The following is an 18,397-nucleotide window of genomic DNA, read 5'->3' as shown; positions in this document are numbered from 1 at the left end:
TGCTTATGTCTGTAACTATTGCTTATGACAAGTTAAAATGGCATCAGCACACTTATATACCTAATGCTTGTCCCTTTCCCTTATAAATGCAGATTGGCCAGAGTGAAAAAAACAGGTTGTTGGACTCATCAATTCCATTTTTTGACTACTTCTACCTATCAGTCATTAATATGTACACGCTTGCACACATTCTCTCCCAGTTTACCTCATCAAGGAGTACCAAAAGGGCTTGTAATGACACTTTTGCAGTTTGGTTTCGTCAGAGATTGCCCATATTATCGTTGGTTTTTACAAATGCGCTAAACAGGGAATCTTCTTTTTAAAATTACATTTTGTACAAAAACGAACGCACAGGGCAGGCTCTAGCCGACAGACACATCTGGCCACATGGTATGGGACTGAATTTCCCCAATAATTGGTCACTTTAGATTAATTGATCCACCAGTATATGGAAGGTGAACCTTCCCTCTTCTCCCTCAGTGCCTGTCCCTCTTTGCTTTAGGGACTTAGAAACATTACAGGCCTGGCAAAGCTTGCAGTACTTGTGGCACTTGTGATAGTTTTATTTTGTGCTTCATCATAGAATCCCTTACAAACAAGAAAGCTTCAGCTTATGTGGAGCTGGTATACTTGCTGGTTATGCCCGTACCTCGAAAAGTGGAATCACTAATTTCACAGATGTTTTTAAATTAAGATTGTAGTCAGGCAGTACTGGACAAAATAATATATCCTTTGTGAAACAATTCAGGAACAGTACAAAGCTAACTTCTTCTGCAATCATAGAGTGTGTGCAATGGCATAGCTGGTTCTGCCAGACACAAGAGTTCAATTGAAGCGCTACCTGGACATGCAGCACTTGCACAAGGCCTGAACTTAGCCTGCCTAACTGTTAATAATTATTAACAGCCCACGTTAATTATTTGCTCTACAAAAAGATCAGGCTAGTAGTGTAAGTGTATCACTCAAACACATCCCAGGAACAGTATTTAAATGAATAACATTGAAAAATGAAAAATCCTTTTGTTTGTGTTGTGGTCCTGGAATAATGGATATATAATTTTGAAGACAAGTCAAGCAAGTTATTAATGTTACACTAATCAAATAATAAACACTGTTGCTCATAAGAACCTTTAGAAAGCATAAAAAATACTTTTTATATCTAAAAGTAAAATGTTAAAATATTACAAATTTTAGTTTTATTTGAATGAGCACTCATTTTGAGTACAGAAACACAAGGATATAATTATGAAACAACTGTATTATTGCTTTGAGTCTTATAGTAACCATGGTAACCAAATAATTCAATTTTAAAATTGGAAAAAAATAAGAAAAAAAGCCACTTGGCAAGGAACAAAATAATGACCAATTGTTGGTTTATGCAAGTTCCAGGCTGCACAAATTGAACATTTCTTTGTCATTTAATCTGTTACACAGTGGTACAGGTAGTTATAGTGTTCTACACTTTAACAGCGGATTCTAGTAACACTATATTTACATTTTCACAGGTGTTTTGTTGATAACTCATCAACATCATATTCCGTAGCACTCTACAATGGGTAGACAGGACATGTCTAGTATATGTAGTATATAAAATAATAATTTGATTTACAGAAACAGGTGAGGAGGGCTGAATTTATAATCCAGCGGGAGTTAGAGTGTATTACAGGTAAAAGTGCCACTGTTAGGGATGTAAGCATGCATGAGAGCTAGAAATCAAAAGAAGAGGTTAGGAGTGTATTTAGAGATAAGTGAGGAGATGTAAGTAGGCTAAGTGCTGTGAAGGACTTTGAAAGTAAGAGTCAGGATCTTAACTTGAATCCTGCAGCCAGTAAAGAGACTAAAAGAGAGGAGAGGTGTTTGTAAAGTGATGGAAGAGGAAGATCAGTCTGGCAGCAGCACTCATGTAGGATTGTAGAGGGGTGAGGCGGGAAAGAGGGAGACCAGCAAAGACAGAGTTACAATTATCAGGGCAGGAGATAATGAGCGCATGGAAAAAAGCCTTACATAGACATTAAAATGAAGTTGGTCTTACTATGAAGTTGGTAGTAAAGCAGCTTCCGCTCTTCTGGGAAGGCTTTTTTACAAGCTTTTGGAGTGTTTCTGTGGGAGTTTTTGCCCTTTCATCCAGTACAGTATTTGTGAGGTCAGGCACTGATGTTGGACAAGAAGCCCTGGCTCCCAATCTCTGTTCCAGTTCATCCCAAAGGTGTTTAATGGAATTGAGGTCAGGGTTCTGTGCGTTCTTTGCCTTCACCTATCAAGTTGTTTTTAACCCACCTAACCATTTCTTTATGGGCATTGCTTTGTCCACTGAGGCACAGTAATGTTGGGATAGAAAAGGGTCTTCCACAAGTTGGAAGCTTAGCATTGTTCAAAATGTATTGGTATGCTGAAGCATTAAGATTTTCCTAGCCCAACCCCCTAAAAAAACAGCCCTATACCATTATCCCTCCTACACCAAATTGGTGCAATGAGTCTGTTCATTATAGCGCTCCTTGATGTGATAAAGTAAAGAGGGACCATGTGTAGGAAAGTACATATTAATGACTAATACGTAGAAGTCGCCAAAAGTAGGTATGGCTGTGATTGATAGATCCAAGAACCTGTGGAGTTTTTTTTTCCCTTACTTTTTCACTCTGTCCAATAAGAATTTACAAGGAAAAGGGACAAGGAGTAGATATACTATATGTGTGCTGACACAATTTTAACTTGATTGATATCCAGCATGCACACACATTTTAGGATTCGTCATTTGTTTGCCACGTGTAGCTGCTGCATACACAAGCCATTTTGGTGTTATTACAAGCCATTATGGCGCTCCTTGATGAGATAAAGTAAGGAGGGACTGAGGAAGGAAGGAATGAGTAATAGGTAGATGGGCATGGTTGTGATTGATAGATGCAAGAACCTGTGGGTTTTTTCCTTACTTTTTTCACTCTGTTCAATAAGCATTTACAAGGGAAAGAGACAAACAGTAGTTATACTGTATGTGTGCTGACACCATTTTAACTTGTCAGTAGCAGTAAGACTGATTAGAGTTGAAGTGTGAGGCAATCAGTGACAGCGAGGGTTAGCTTAGCAGAGGCTGAGATTGATGCTAATTGCTCATCTACCAGACTGCACTTTCCTGTGTTAAATTCCTGAGTAGGGGGGTATACATTTTATTTATTTATTTATTTATTTATTTTCATTTTTACTGGCAAGAAAAAAATATTTGGAAAGGTCTGTAAAAAGAAGTGATTCTAGTTTTTAAGGGTTGGGCAGAGAGCTGGGGGCAAGTGACCCTTGGTATACCACGTAGGCCGGTTTCTTCTTGCTCGGATTGAGAAGTTGTACTCCCACAAGCCGCATGCAGCCGAACATCCTCTGTCTACTACTAGTGCTACAATCCTGTCTATCCCACCTACCAAAGTAAGGCACAGTTTTAGTTACAACTAAGGACTTATATCTGATGACTTGGTGGGATCCAAGGTGAAGATAGCTTGTAAAATATTTTATGGTGATGGACACAAATTCATATAAAATTACTGGTAATGTTGCTCAATTACCGAAGCAACTAAGGGAATGTCCCTGCTGATTGCTTCACTATTATGATTGTAGCATTAGAATCACTCATTAAAGGTAACACAAATCAAACCTTTACTACACTTGCTATTTTCTTCTGGTTCCAGTATCCAGTAGAGATATAAGTCTTTGTAATTTAATTTATTTTAGAAATGATTGTTAAAAAAACATGCATTTCTGTATTATACATAACAATCCCCAACTATAGGCAAATATCTTAATATCTTTTTTGCAGTACAAAAGTTATGATATTAATAAGCAGAACATATGAGTTGTACTCATGTCTTCTGGCATTATATATTGAAATGAATCACCACAATTAAATAACATAACAGTACATGACATCCAGGAAAATAGGATAAAACGATTTCTACTAGTTCACCCATTGTTTAATTATCTCTTTCTGATTTGATAAACTTATTAGTGATCTAATATTATGGAAACTGTAGGTTAATAATGCTGGTTTAGCCAAATCACCCTACAACAACAATCAATATGTGCTGAACCATTATTTTATTAATCATAATACATATCCTTATATAACAAATTATTTTGAAAGTTAGCATGTTTTTAACTGGAAAATGATTAAGAAAATATCTAGTCGAACCATATGTTATACCATCTGACTGTAGGGATACAAAATATACACACATGTATACACACACAAAAACATATTTAGCCCAGTTCACATGGTGGGAATTAAAATATATTTAAATACATATGTAATTCTGATTTGTTTGTACATTTGATCAATAAGCTACCCTGACTTTTGTTGCTTAACTCTGAAAACCTAAATACTCCAGGTCAAAAGGCTAGTCAAGAACGAAGAGAATAATTCAGAATAATTGAACCCAAATAATCATCAGTAAACTGGCTTACAACACAGGTGAATCTGTTCTTGGGTTAACTAGTCACTAGGTAATGCTACGTTGGGCAGCACACAGAGATGTCACAAAAGATACTACAATGCCGGTGTATGAGGATTTGGTGTAAAAACACAACCAGAAAGACACAGAGGGCAGGTCAACACATGAGACAATACTCAACACTGCTTAAAAAAAGGGGCCCAGACAACAGAGATAAGGCCCTGACACTAACATCACACTATACTTTGAAAGCTCAACTCTTGTGAGGTTCTCCTGCATGTATGGTTTGCTCAGTATAAAACATAGTGACTCTACTGTTTAAATAATGCAATAAACTTTTTTTGCACCAGGAAATAATGGGACAACTAGATATGCCAAATTGTTCTAATCCACCATACAATGTTATGTTTTATGCAGGGACCACTTCAGGATAAACATGTCGTGATAGCGTTCCATCAGGCATAATGAATTCAACAAAACTACAAATCTCCTGAAAACTCTTGCAATAGTGAAGGTGTTTATCCATGATCTTTAAAAACAGATCTAGACATGCAGACATCATTTTTAAAAATATACATGTTAGTGTTTAGAAGACCAAACAGTTTTTTTTTTACAGATTTTAAAAAAATAAACAAAAAAATAAAATGTGTATGATGTATATTAGGGTGACCAGACGTTTCTGGTCCCAAATTATGTCCCTGGATGCAATGCCGGATTAACTTCCGCTTACCCGTGCGAGCAGCGTCTCTTGCTCTGCCCAGGGGAAGCATGAACCCAGCGGAGTCGCGTTCCATATGACTGACGTATGACTATGACTTTTGCAGGACAAGATAAGTTGTTCGCACAGAGTATGAGCAACACAGAGGGAAGCAGCAGGACCTCTGCAGTTCAGGTAAAGGGGTGGGGGAGGGTTATGAATTAGTATACATGACTGAGGAAATGAATGAGTATCTGTGAATGATTAGTATCTGTGAATGAATGAGTGAATGAATGAGTAAAGTGTCTCTGGGTGTCGGTGTGGCAGATCCTGTCCTGGTGTGTGTGTTTTGGGTGTTGGTGTGGCCGAGCCTTTCCTGATGTGTGCATATTTGATCATCTGTTTCTTGGCACTTTACTTACTGTAGGAATAAATAGAACTATTTTTAATCCAGAGATAAAACGCCCTCCTGAATTTTTAGTCACTTCAGAGGACAAAACTGTCTTGGCCCAGAAATCAGTGAGAGGAAAAGTAAAGGTTTTGGGTTATTTACTCTATTTCAATCTCCATATTTTATTAAAAAGGAATAATGGCACTAAATTGTGGCTTCAGGTGTCTTGTGTATAGTGACTTATCATTAGTATACTGATGTACTCCCAATCCCATCACATAAGATTCTATTCTATATTATCTGCCTCGCACTGATGTCATCTGTATCCAGTACACATGGATGCCGAGGCGTTAAGATTCTGTCTGTTTTATTTATATTCATAAAAAGGCCACCAAAATGCTCAGCACCAGGCCCATTATGCTCTTAGATTCTAGGAAGCGTTTTTTTATCTCATGGACAAAATGTGAGAAATAATGTATATATCATATAATCACTTCATAAACACATACAAATACACTTATTTTCTTATAGTTTGAAGAAAATATGCTTATAAAATGTTTTTTTTTTACCGTTTGCCAATTAAAAAAAATGTCCCTGGATTTCATTTTAAAAATCTGGTCACCTTACTGTAGATAACCATCTGTGTCTGTGTGTGGCACACGCTATCCATGTTTCCTATTTACAAAATTTGGACGATTAAGTTACCCTTTTTGGGAAGAGAGAGCTCATATGTGTAGGCAGACTTTACAATGAAGGAGAGGAGAATCATATCTTGAAAAGCCAATGGATGAAGTGGCCTTTTACTTTTAAATCAAATATCTCCAAACAAATGACACTAATTGACCAACAAAAACAAGTGCATAAGGCTGAACTAATATTTTAAACTCTGACAGTTTGTTTTCTGGGAATGCTTTATCACTGATGAGGATTGTGATTATTATTATCCTTATATATACCAAGGGAAGAATACTACACAAAAACCTTCCTATAAATGTTTGCTACTTTAACATTTACTCATTCTTTGAAGATATGGCAAGAAACCTTTGTATTACTGTTGTATTTCAAATAAAATCTATAACCTTTTTAAAATTATTAGTTTTAGTATTGCATGTATCAGAAAGTAGGTGACAGTATAATAGCTAGAGACACTATGGTGCATATAATAGAGCACAGACTATAATATCAATGAAGAATGATGGTTTTGTTTGTTGCGGATGAAAAAGTGAAAGCCAGTTCCTTTTGCTGTGGGCATTCTTGAACTATAAATCTTTGACTTTCAAGATAGAGACATAATAAGAACCTTTTGCAAGTGACATATTCTTATTTGTTGAATGGCATGACCCTACAGTTATTTCAGCATTTTCCGCAGAAAGTCTTTGGAATCACATCTCTATGAAATATGAAGTACAGCAATTCGATATCCTGTGATCATCCACTATGTACAATTCATTTGAAGAAAAATGTTGAGATTTAATAATTGTATTATGAAATTACTTGGATGGGAAAATAACAATAATAATAATAATAATAATAATAGTAATAATAATAATAATAGAATCCAATCAGCCCATTTGGTTCCTGCTGTAGAAACCTCAAACAGGCTACTCTATTCACTCTATTCACTAAACAGGGAGGGTACATCAAACTGGACTCACTGCGGCACCGTAGTATGTCAACATGCACAACAAGCAGCCATTTTACAACCTTCTGCTATTGGTTGCAGACAGGACTGTGTTTAATTCTGCTGTGTTCTTTAATGTATAGGGCTTTTAAATTAAGTTTATTGTGGATTTGGGAACAAAAACTGGTTAGAGATTTCCACTGCATTTACTCAGTTCTCATCCCTTCCCACCTGAACAAGGCGACTGACCACACAATTAAAAAATCATAAAAATATTACAAGAACATCTTGCTCCCAGGGGTTGGATGATAACAAAGGATAAAAGGGTGGAATCCAAACAATGCAATTTTAATCATCTTCGCCTTCATCTTCCTCCTCCTCCTCTTTTTACTCCTCATCTTCATCTACATGCCCTCTCAACCCCATCCCGTCATACCTAATTCCATCTCTCTCCTCTAGCCTTACTCCTGCCCTCACTCGCATCTTCAAATCCTCACTCTCTACTGGTATATTCCCATCCCCATTCAAACATGCACAGGTCACTCACATCCTCAAGAAGCCCTGCCTTGATCCAAATTCAATAAGGAATATTTCTAAACACGTGATATACGTGCTTAATTTCAAATGTGAACAAAAGATAAAAATATAAAAAATAATAATACTCCCCCCAATGTTGCACTGTAGCACCCAGCCTAAGTATTCCTCCAAATACTCCTGCAAATATAATCAGAAGAAAGGGCACATGTACATAGGGAGAGAAAAAAAAACAAATTCCACAATAGTGTAGTATGATTAGGAAAAGCAGATTAGAGATACTACTGATTGCACGCACAAAAATAGATGAACATTAGGCTCTTCAAATACTGTAAAAGATTTTATTTAATATTTTCTGGAAATCTATAAAAGTAAAAGCAGCAATAGTGCAATATCTTCCAACTTCAAACACTTAAAATACTAAAAACACTTTTCCTCATTATCTCTCACCTGTATGTTTCTCATTATTTATTTCACTATTCTTATCTCTCCCCTCTTTCTCATTATCTACCCCCTTTTCTCACTACCTCTTTCTACCTATATACCTCACCCCTCCCCCTTTATCATTATGCCCCCCCTTTCTCACTATCTACCTCTCCTCCCTTTCTAAATCACTTACCTTGCTGAAGTCTGCTGTGGTGTTAGCATAAGGCCTCTGTCCTGCCGCTCTGCCAGCATGAAGCGCTGGCACCGAGGCCTCACGCTCCCACTGCAGTCAGGGCAGACCCCTTTCTCTCCTCTACTCCTTGTGCCTGGGTGTACCCATGTACCCCTTGCACCTGCCTTGGCACGGCCCTGCAACCAACATTGCTAGTTGATTATTAAAAATATATTATATTATATTATATGATACACAATAACTTACACTAGACATTTGCCAATTTTGTCAATTTGTACAAATCTCCGGGGGGAAAAAAGGGGCGAGACCCCCTACCCCTCTGAAAGGGATGAAAATGGAGCAAAAAGCGTAAAATTTTGTCTGAAATTTGTGGGCTCATATTCCCTGAATGTCTCGCTACCTTCTTTGCTGACCTTTTCCATTTCCGTGTCTCGCAGCTCTGTTTCCATGTCTCACATTTTCTTGTTCTTCATCTTCTTGTTAGAAAAGCAAAATAAATGAAGAAAAAAGTGAAAAAAGCTTCATCCTTTCCCTTCAGAATAATTTTTGAACCCTAGTTTCTTGGCACATTTGTTGTTGGACCATTTGAAGCTATAGCTAATAGGTTTAGGAATTTCTGCTTGAAGTTAACATGAGGAAAATATGTGGGGTATATAGGTGACTCCCATAGAACAAGTTTCAGACCAAGTACTCTAAAATCTAAAAAAGGAAGATAGATGTGGACTTCAAGAACCAAACTAACATTCTAAGGACTCTTAGGCTTTACTGATATAGTCACTCTCCTTCCCTCCACAGCAAAAATAGTTTGTGCTAAAGAAATCATAGATAGGTTTTACATACACAGAAAAAATTGAACTAGGTAGAAATGGCCAAGGCATACATAGAACTATCTGCAATACTATACTTAACATATAACCTTTAGACTCATGTATAACTCTAAATCTAGAGACAAAGACAAGTGTGTAATCATAATCACCTACCTTTAAGTATAATTTTGTGCAACAATTTTGTGTTATAACTACCATTTTCTAGTTCTCTTATCACTGGATTTTCAGCAAGTTTCATTAATAGGTCTGTCATTATATTAAGCCATTAATCTATATGCAGCACATCATTGCCAAATAAAGTTTGAATATACTAAATAAGAAAGAAGACGTTCATGTAACTTGGTAATTCTTACAAATAAGTTAGTATAATTGGGTTCTTGTAAAAACAAATAAAACATAGAAGCTTGATCTACTCTACTCTTTTTAGCAAAAAAAAAAAATCAGAACAAAAAACAAATCCTTTTGGTATAACATTAAAAAGTCAGAAAAATGTTTTGCTCTTTAAAAGAATCAAGACTTTAGCCATATTTTTGGATCATATGGGATGTTCTTTTGTAATAAAAAGTTGAGCTGCTTATTACCCTTTATAAAAAATTCAGCGTGAAAATAAAAGTAACAAAACAGTTATATTGCTGGTACATGGTTCCACAACAAGACATAAATAAAACAATATAAACCTTCAAGATGGTATTTTCTAAGTTCTCAGCATAACTGTATATTCTATTCAAAACCTACAAGAGAAGAAAACACGATATTTTAAATATTTGAGTCTATATCTATTTTGAATAAAAAATAAATTAACCAAAGAGCTGGATGGAAAGACTTTAACATTTTAAAATAATTAAAACTTAGTTACATAAAAAAAAATAAACTAGTGCTGCAATTTTCAAATGCAAAAAAGCTGTATGAGCAAAGGCTTTTTAAACATAACCCAAGTGACACCAATAATAAAAACATTATTACCCTGGTAAATAAACTAAAGCCCTGTGACGATTTCAGTTTGAAATTGAATCTGAAGTTTTAATAATGATCTATGATAATGGCTTTACATCATGCAATTCTGAGGTATCAAAATGGCCAGAAAAAAATCAACTGGCCTAGCTAATGATGAAGCTATTGAAATGTGATTTTGTAGTACAGCTTGCTTTGAGTCACAGGCCATGCACCATATACCACAGGTAACCAAACCAAACCCTTGTCTTGATTAGAGCCAAAGTGAAGCCCCACAGAGCTTCTCATCACCATTCATCACCATTCATCACCACTCATCACCATTGTTTGACGGCTTTCCATGTAAGGTTATACTAGGGGCCTCTTACCTATTGATTTTTATTAAATTGCATTGTCAAAATATTCTGTATTGAGGGAGGCATTTGGAGAGGGGGTAGCATTACCATGGAATGGCATGTTTTTTCATTATCTATGAGCATTTTTCAATATTGGAAGGGCCTTGGGGTGGTGGATGATACTGGATTGTATATGTTTTAATATTCATATGAGATTTTGTGCATTCAGTATTGGGGGCGTGAGGAAAAAAGATGGCACATGGTAGCTTTTATTATGTGAGTATTTTAGTATGGGGGAATCTTCTTTTTTGTTGTAGCTTTTATACTGTATATGTTTTTCTATGATTCGAAAAGTAAGTGTATCAGCAGAATACAATTTGATGCCTTATATGTGCACCTTTTTTTCTTTGTGGTAACTTAGCCTTTTGTTTCGCAATAAATCTGGAACTATATAAATATCAACTTTATTTGTTGATACAATTCTTGGTCTGGAAAAAAATAAGTAATCACAAGTGTAATTACATTTTGAAACAAATGACAGAAATTATATGCACACTGTGTAATCACTTTTGATTTCAATTCACTTTATTTATAGGCATATTTGATATGTGCATCCATTAGTACATAAAGAAGCCAATGATATAGAACAACAAAAGAAAGTTTATCACTCGAAAGATGAAAAAAAATTATTTGGTCCTCATAATCTACTTGCTGTAGTAAACCAAGAGAATCTGATGGCTGCTCTAACATGGCAAATAGCTGAGATCATTCAGATCTCTAAAATCTTCTTTGCCGAAAACAATAATCACTACAATACCTTACATGATTAATCAGCTAAATACTTGTAGAAGGCTATGTTGCTCCCATTCTGCAGCTTTCAAACAATGTATTAAACAGGATAATCTAGGTATAACTCTGGTCGGAAGTGTCAGTACTATAATCTATAGATTTTAGAAAAATAGAAAACTCTGAATCCAAAAATATGATATTACTCACATCCCAATTTTTAGAGATTTGTGGAATAAAAGAATAAAAAAATAAAACTCTGATGGAATATAGCAAGTCTTTAAAGAGGATTCCCAGAGGACATTGTATTAAAAAGTCCCAACATTTATTAATGAAGACAAAGATTTCCAGAATACGTGGAATACAATACCGAACATGTGCTCCTTTAAATTGATGGAGCTACTTGTGAACCACAAGCGTAAAGAGTTAAGTATAATAAAAAGTGAAAATGATGACTTAAACAAAAAAAGTGTCTGAACTATAGATAAGTGATACAGTAAGTAAACCACAACAAGACTTAACAGTGAAAAAAAGACAGATGAGGACACTTCACAAAAGAAAAGAAAAGTTTATTTGTGATTGAGAGGATCACACAAAAATTCAAGTCTACGCATAGCAATTCAATAAGACCGCAAGAAGATAAATTCTGAAAACCCTTCCTCAGTGTTCCCATGGCACTCAATTGGCACTGCTGATTATTCTAAACCCAGAAGTACAAAATGGTAGGAGGTTTTTGTAAATATTGGGCAGACAAAAAAAGGGCAACAGAGTTACAAGCCTTCTACAAATAAAATCAGAGTAAGACAAGAAGAGGAGGAGGAGGAGGCATCAAGAAGAGTAAGGACTTTTTCATGCAGCAATCGGAGAAGGGATTTCTGAATATAGTTAATATTTCAAGTGTGGAACTTTCCTTTGAAGAAAAAGAGGTACTTGGCAAAGACTTATTCTTTGCCCCAGATTAATTTAATCTACTTTGTACTGGACCTTATTTTGCCTTGCAAATCGCAATTGACATTGTTAGGTTGTGCTTGTGCTTCTTATTTTTTCCATGCTTTTGGTATTTGCTACGCTCGCAACTAGTTCTCGCTTAGGTTTCAGTGGGAATAAGGGTTATAAATAGGGTACGTTAGGGAGGATGTACAATGCCCAAGGTGAATTGTGGACTTGTTTGAGTCTGGTGAGCAGCAAGAAACAGGAGAGGTGAGGGTAGCAACATGGATGTAAGGATAGTACTGGTGAGGAGTGCGGGATGCAGGACAGACAGTGGTCGAAATGGATGCCGCGGTCAGGGTTACGGAAGACAGGTCAGCAATTAGAAGAGCCAGGGTCACGATACCAGCAAACAGCAGAGTCGGGGTCACAAGCCAGGGTCAGGGAACCAGATAAGCAATAGGAAGGTCAAACAATCCAGAGTCAGCAACAGCAAGGAACACAAATACAATCCAGCACAGCAGCTCAAAAGAATCAAAACTGAGCAATGAGCAGAGGCTCAATGTTGGCTTTTAAATCTGCCGCCTGTTTAAGCCATGTCCCTTAAACCCACACTCCATTAAGCCACGTCCCCTTTGAGACGTCATAGTGAGGCGCGCTGATGAATCTACTGGGGAAACAAAGGTGAACTGGGATATCGTGCACATATGTGGATACATAGAGTGGAGGCCCAGCAGAGGTGGTTTAAGCAGACGGCAGTGAACATGGCCAGGTACCTGCCAGAAATGGGTACCCTGGTGAAGAGGAGCATTGAGGTTTGTGACAATGGAAGAGCTGTTAAAGTCTAGAAGGGCTTTAAAGAATGGCTGATGTCCTGTCTATCTGGGAGGCAACTGGAGTATAAGATGTAGCGGAGGAGCCCATGTTGAGGGAAGATGGTCCATCAACGTTTTATGATAGGCAAGTCCAGTGGGAACTAAAGAAAACATTGCGATAAGCTGACGGAGAAGATTGTGCCGAATGCGGAAGTTGGGGAAGGCGATTACAAGACAGAGGCAAGCTTCAAGCGCAATGAGAGTAAAATAACTGTATAAGAAAAGAAGCAGCATCAGAGGACAGAGGAAGAGTGCAGGTGGACCAAAGATGCAGGTGTCACTCACTGGCTGCATCCGGACCATAACTGCAGGAAGAAACTGATCAACCAGGAACTTCTTAGGGTCAGAGCTGGTGTGGCAGATGGTGAATGCCATAAAGGGGATGTGGAGGAAGTAAGTTGTGGGCTCTTTAATTTGTTAAAGGAATGGCAGGGCCCAGGCTTGGGAGGGTGCAGTATCAGTTAATGTAGCATAATCTAGTGGTAGGATGCAACTTGGGAATGTTCAGCAAGTATGGAAAAAAGGTTGCGTCTTGGGTATTTAATGAATCTCAGTGTAAGCGGTTGAATTCATGGAAATTTAAGCACAAATGTACATTTTGTGCAGGCATAAATATGGGGGAGGTCAAGCAAGTAAAGAACACGTTCAAAAAAGCAATGACACCAGTGAAAGAGTTAAGGCTGTTCCCCTTTTTAAGCAGTTATCCAAATGGACGAATGGCTGTACTTTTATTTGAATGGAAGTTTTCATTGTTCCATTGTATACCAAGAAGGATATTCTATATCATTATAAGCAGTCAGTTGGTAAGGAATTTCTGGTCAAGCAGATGTCAAAAGGTTTCAGTAGAGGGGAAAAAAGAACGGATGATGTAAAACCTAATTTCTTTAAGCTGTTTCAGGAGTTAGTGCAGGTGGTGTATAAGGTTTGTTGGGATGATTACAAATCTTTGGTTTTTAGGACAGCTTTTATTGTCGCTTTCTTTAGAGCATTTCGGATAAGTGAATTGGTAGTTGGGAAAGTCAGGGCTTCAATATGATGTTTGTAGTGACAATCTTTTACTGCATTTGAAGACAGATAAGGATGGTAGGAGTTGTTGGTTAAAATTAAACAGGAAAGAAAGGAATCGGATTTGTCCAGTTAAGGCAGCGGAGTTATTTAAGTCTATGAGGCTGGATTATAGGGGCAATTGGCTGATTCACAGGTCAGGTTTGCCGGTGACACAATTTTATTTTAGAAGGGTATTGCAGAAATGTCTGGTGGTTCTGGGTCTGGGTCATAAAAATTCTCCTCGCATTCCTTTTGGATTGGGGCAGCAACAGAGGCTACTATGTTAGGTCTGGATAGTTTGGTTATGAGAAGGTTGGGGCATTGGGAGTCTGATTGTTTCAAATAATATCAGGCCAAATCTGTTATAAATCGTTTCAATGTTATAGGAATGCTAACTTTATTTTCTTTTAGGTTCACATCCTAAAGTTAATTTAACAGTTAATTTAATTGTTAATTTAACAGGGCATTGAAAAGTTTATGATTTTGGAAGGTGGTTGTGAAAGTTTATACAAAAAGGATGGGGTTCACTTGTCTGAAATTGGTTGTGACATATTTAATTTGAATATCCAGAGTATGGTTGAAAGGGCTGAGATTTTGGTGGAAGGGGCTGCAAATACAGGGATTATAGAGCGGATGGCCTGGGTTCATTTAAATTTAGTCTGTGGCTTGAGCCAAGAGTTTTGTAATGATTGTTTTTTGTAATTGGTCATAAGATTATTTTTTCAACTTTATTATTATTATCTACAATTTATATAGCACCAACAATTTACACAGCGCTTAGTTGATGTAAACAAAATCCTCCTGTCTTACGCCCCCCATATAACACCCCCCCTCCAAACTTACCAGTGCTTCTGACTCCCTGGTGTGTAGGCGGGGCAGTGGGTAGACGTCTACGTGATTCGCGTAGGCAACTTCCGCTGCAGCTGGGAGGAGGTGCGGTTAGCAGCGGGGGTTGTCTGCGTCCATCGCGCAGACCTTCCCCGGTGTCCGGTCTCGTATCCCCGGCAGCGGGGTGTCCAATCTTGTTCCCTGTTGTGACCTGTATTATGTATGTCTTGTCTGGTTATGTTTCTTGCTTGTTCTCTCTGTATCTTGCTCGCTCTGTCACCCTTGCTCTCCCTGTCCCTTGCTAGCTCTGTGCCCCTTGCTTGTTATGTTTCTGCTATACCCTTTGCTTAGCTTCCATGCTCCCAGCCTGCAGCATCCTGCACGTGATTCTAGTGTTATGTTTCATGCCTCCTCCAGGGTGCCTGCAGGATATCGCTTTGTTTCAGTTTGTTCTACATCTGCTGCTATGTCAGGGTGCTGGTATGTGGCCTGCACAACCCTAGGTGCTCAACACCCGGGTGAGTGCGGTCGCCCTGTACCAGTCCCTGTCCCACTCCACTACTGCATACTGAACTCCATCATCGGGTGCTCTGGGTCAATGCAGTCATCTGTATGGAACCGGTTCCGTGACACATTGGCTATAATTTGCAGTGAAAAAGCAACTGTTAAATTAGAGCAGTACAAAACAAATTAAAAACATTTTATGTAAAAATGAGGCTACACTTTCTTCATTTATGTTTGTATCCTCTTCTTATATTATACATTTAGTTCATAATGTAATTGGGTCCTCAGGGATTAAAAGGAGAGAAATATTCAGACATTATCTTTAATGGACTAAAAATTAAAAGCCACTTACTATATTGTTGGAGCATATAAACCCCTGTTTTAAAGATGCATAAATACTACCACGCACTGTTTTTTTGCCATAAAGTACCGTTATTGGAGTCTTTGCTTAAATGTACCTCTGTGACCCAGCTTCCAAATCTCTGGGACTATTCCAGATCAATGCCCTCTACAAGCAGCATGTTCCTTCAAGCTCGTGCATTTTACCAAACTAACAGCTTCCTGAGAGTGGATCCCAGGAGGATGGACAATTGAAGTCACTTTTCACCCTTGCTACTGAAAGGTGGAGCCTGTGGGGAAAGATGGTGTTGAACACTTGGTTGATCTATCATTTTCAATCCGAGCACACCAATCCTCATCTTTGAATCAGGAAATGAGGCATTCAGAATAATTAACTTTTTTTTTAAAAAAAAAAGGTTTAAAAAAAAAAAAAGGACAAGAAAAATTCATTCTATGCCTTGTTGAATTGGTCAGGTAAGTTCAGTTGAGTTAACACTTAGTGAATAAAGTCTTAAGTACCGTATTGGCTCGGATATAGGACACACCCGAATATAGGCCGCACCCTAAAAGTTAGGTGCTTTTTTAATGAAAAAAGTTTCTGCCCCCCGAGATATGCCGCCACTCTGTCCCGAAGATGTACCCCCCCGAGATATGCTGCCACTCTGTCCCCAAGATGCCCCCCCACCAGACTTACCGGTGCAGACTCCACGGGGTCTTGCGGGGCCGGCGGGGGACATCTACACATACACGTATTCAACTTCCGGTGCTGGCACTTCCGCCGTGGGAAGTACCGGCAAGGAAGATTGTTCGCGCAGACGTTCACCGGCAGCGGCGATGCGAGCAGAAACAACCTCCGCTGCTGGCACGTCTGCAAGATGTGCTTTAAAAATCTCCCTTGCCGGGACTCCCCCTGTGGGAATTCCCGGCAAGGGAGATTGTTAAAGCACATTGTGCAGATGTGCCGGCAGCGGAGGCTGTTTACGTGCATCGCCGCTGCCGGTGAACGTCTGCGCGATGCACATAGACAATCTCCCGTGCCGGCACTCACCCCGTGGGAAGTGCTGGCAGGGGAGGCTGTCTGAGCACATCCGAGAGTAGGATACGGGTCCCCTGCACCGCTGCGGGGGATCTGTATCCTAACCCCGCTGCCTGCCCGGCGCCCGGGACTGGATGTCCCGGGCGTCGGGCGCTAGACCCCAAATATATAGGCCCCACCCCCACTTTAAAGACTTAAAGTGGGGGAAAAAAGTGCGGCCTATATTCGAGCCAATACGGTATATCCATGAATTAGGGAAATAGACAAACATAAAGAAGAAAGAGGAAGATGGCAGCTTTTTTTAAGAAATCAATATCTAATCAGAGGATGACATTGTATTTGTAAAAAATGATTGTGTACTGCTTCATTTTTATTTAATGTTGCCCTATAATCAGAGGACAGCATTGTATTTGTGAAAAAGAAGTTTGTATTATTTCATTTTATTTAACACATTGTTTGCAGAATAATGCCCAAAAGGGTTATTGTTGATTTATGTATATTGATGAATGTGTACACTTAAATGCATTTTTGGCAAAGCTGACGTGATGACTGAACTCTGCAACTCTAGTTGTTTCATTAAGAAAATCTGATATTAAGGTGGAATTTAGGCTATTTCTGGTAAATACAAATCAATGCAATTCATGTATGCAAACTTTTAAGATTGTTCTTTTACACCGAAAGTAATTATTACTGAATGATAGAATGCTGCATTACAAAAACAGAGATATTCATAAATAAATGTTTAAATCTACAAAATGAATATCAGTGACCTATACAGATGTTAATGTTTCTGTTCATGTGGAAAAAGTGTTCACATGTATTTGGAAGGTAAATCACCCTAGAAGTTGCTTTTTACAAATTTTAGGATTACTAAATTTATTAAAAATAGCATGGGTTTGTTATTTGTCATTACACAATATTATTTTTAGATTTTTTTGTAACATCTTTTGGCAAAAATATATCTCTTGTAATATAAAATAATCACACACTCATACTGTACACTTACAATCTGCCATGCACTTATACAGTCTGTACACTTACACATGGCCTATCGCTTATCCACATATTTATGCAATTTATGCATTTTAGTTTTTGTACCCTTTGTGATAATGTGTCAGGAACCACAAACCAGATGGAGACAGAAATGCAGTGCAATCACCTTTATTGAATATACAAAAAATAATAAGTGCAGATAAAATAATGTCGCATAAGATGTAGTCACATAACCCGAGGTGTCAAGACCAGGAGGTGTGGGGGTGAGGGAGGCACAGGTGGGGGCAAAAAGTAGAGGGCTAAGGGGATAGAAGGCCTCTGCATGGGCTCCCTGAAGCAGCCGCTTTGGGAGTCAATAGGGATTATTCCAACCAACCACAGCGGCCAGGGTATAAAACTCGATGGCGTAATCTGAAACTGTCCTTGTATGAATGGACATCTCTCTATACCCTCCTGAGAACTCTGGCTCAGGAATGTCAATGGAGCCCAACTTTCTAATATTAAAAAAAGACAAAAAAAATGAAAATAGCTAAAACATTCAAAAATAATTATGCAGTGAACCATCCAAAGTGTAAAGAAAAACTCCAAAAAATTTAAATTCAAAAAAAGTTTTATGTTTATGAGCAAGTGCCAAAATTAGCACTGTATCTTCCC

The sequence above is a fragment of the Spea bombifrons genome, chromosome 2, assembly GCF_027358695.1.
Source record: "Spea bombifrons isolate aSpeBom1 chromosome 2, aSpeBom1.2.pri, whole genome shotgun sequence".
Taxonomy (NCBI): domain Eukaryota; kingdom Metazoa; phylum Chordata; class Amphibia; order Anura; family Pelobatidae; genus Spea; species Spea bombifrons.
The sequence above is the reverse complement of the archived record's forward strand: the minus strand, read 5'-3'. Positions refer to the sequence as shown.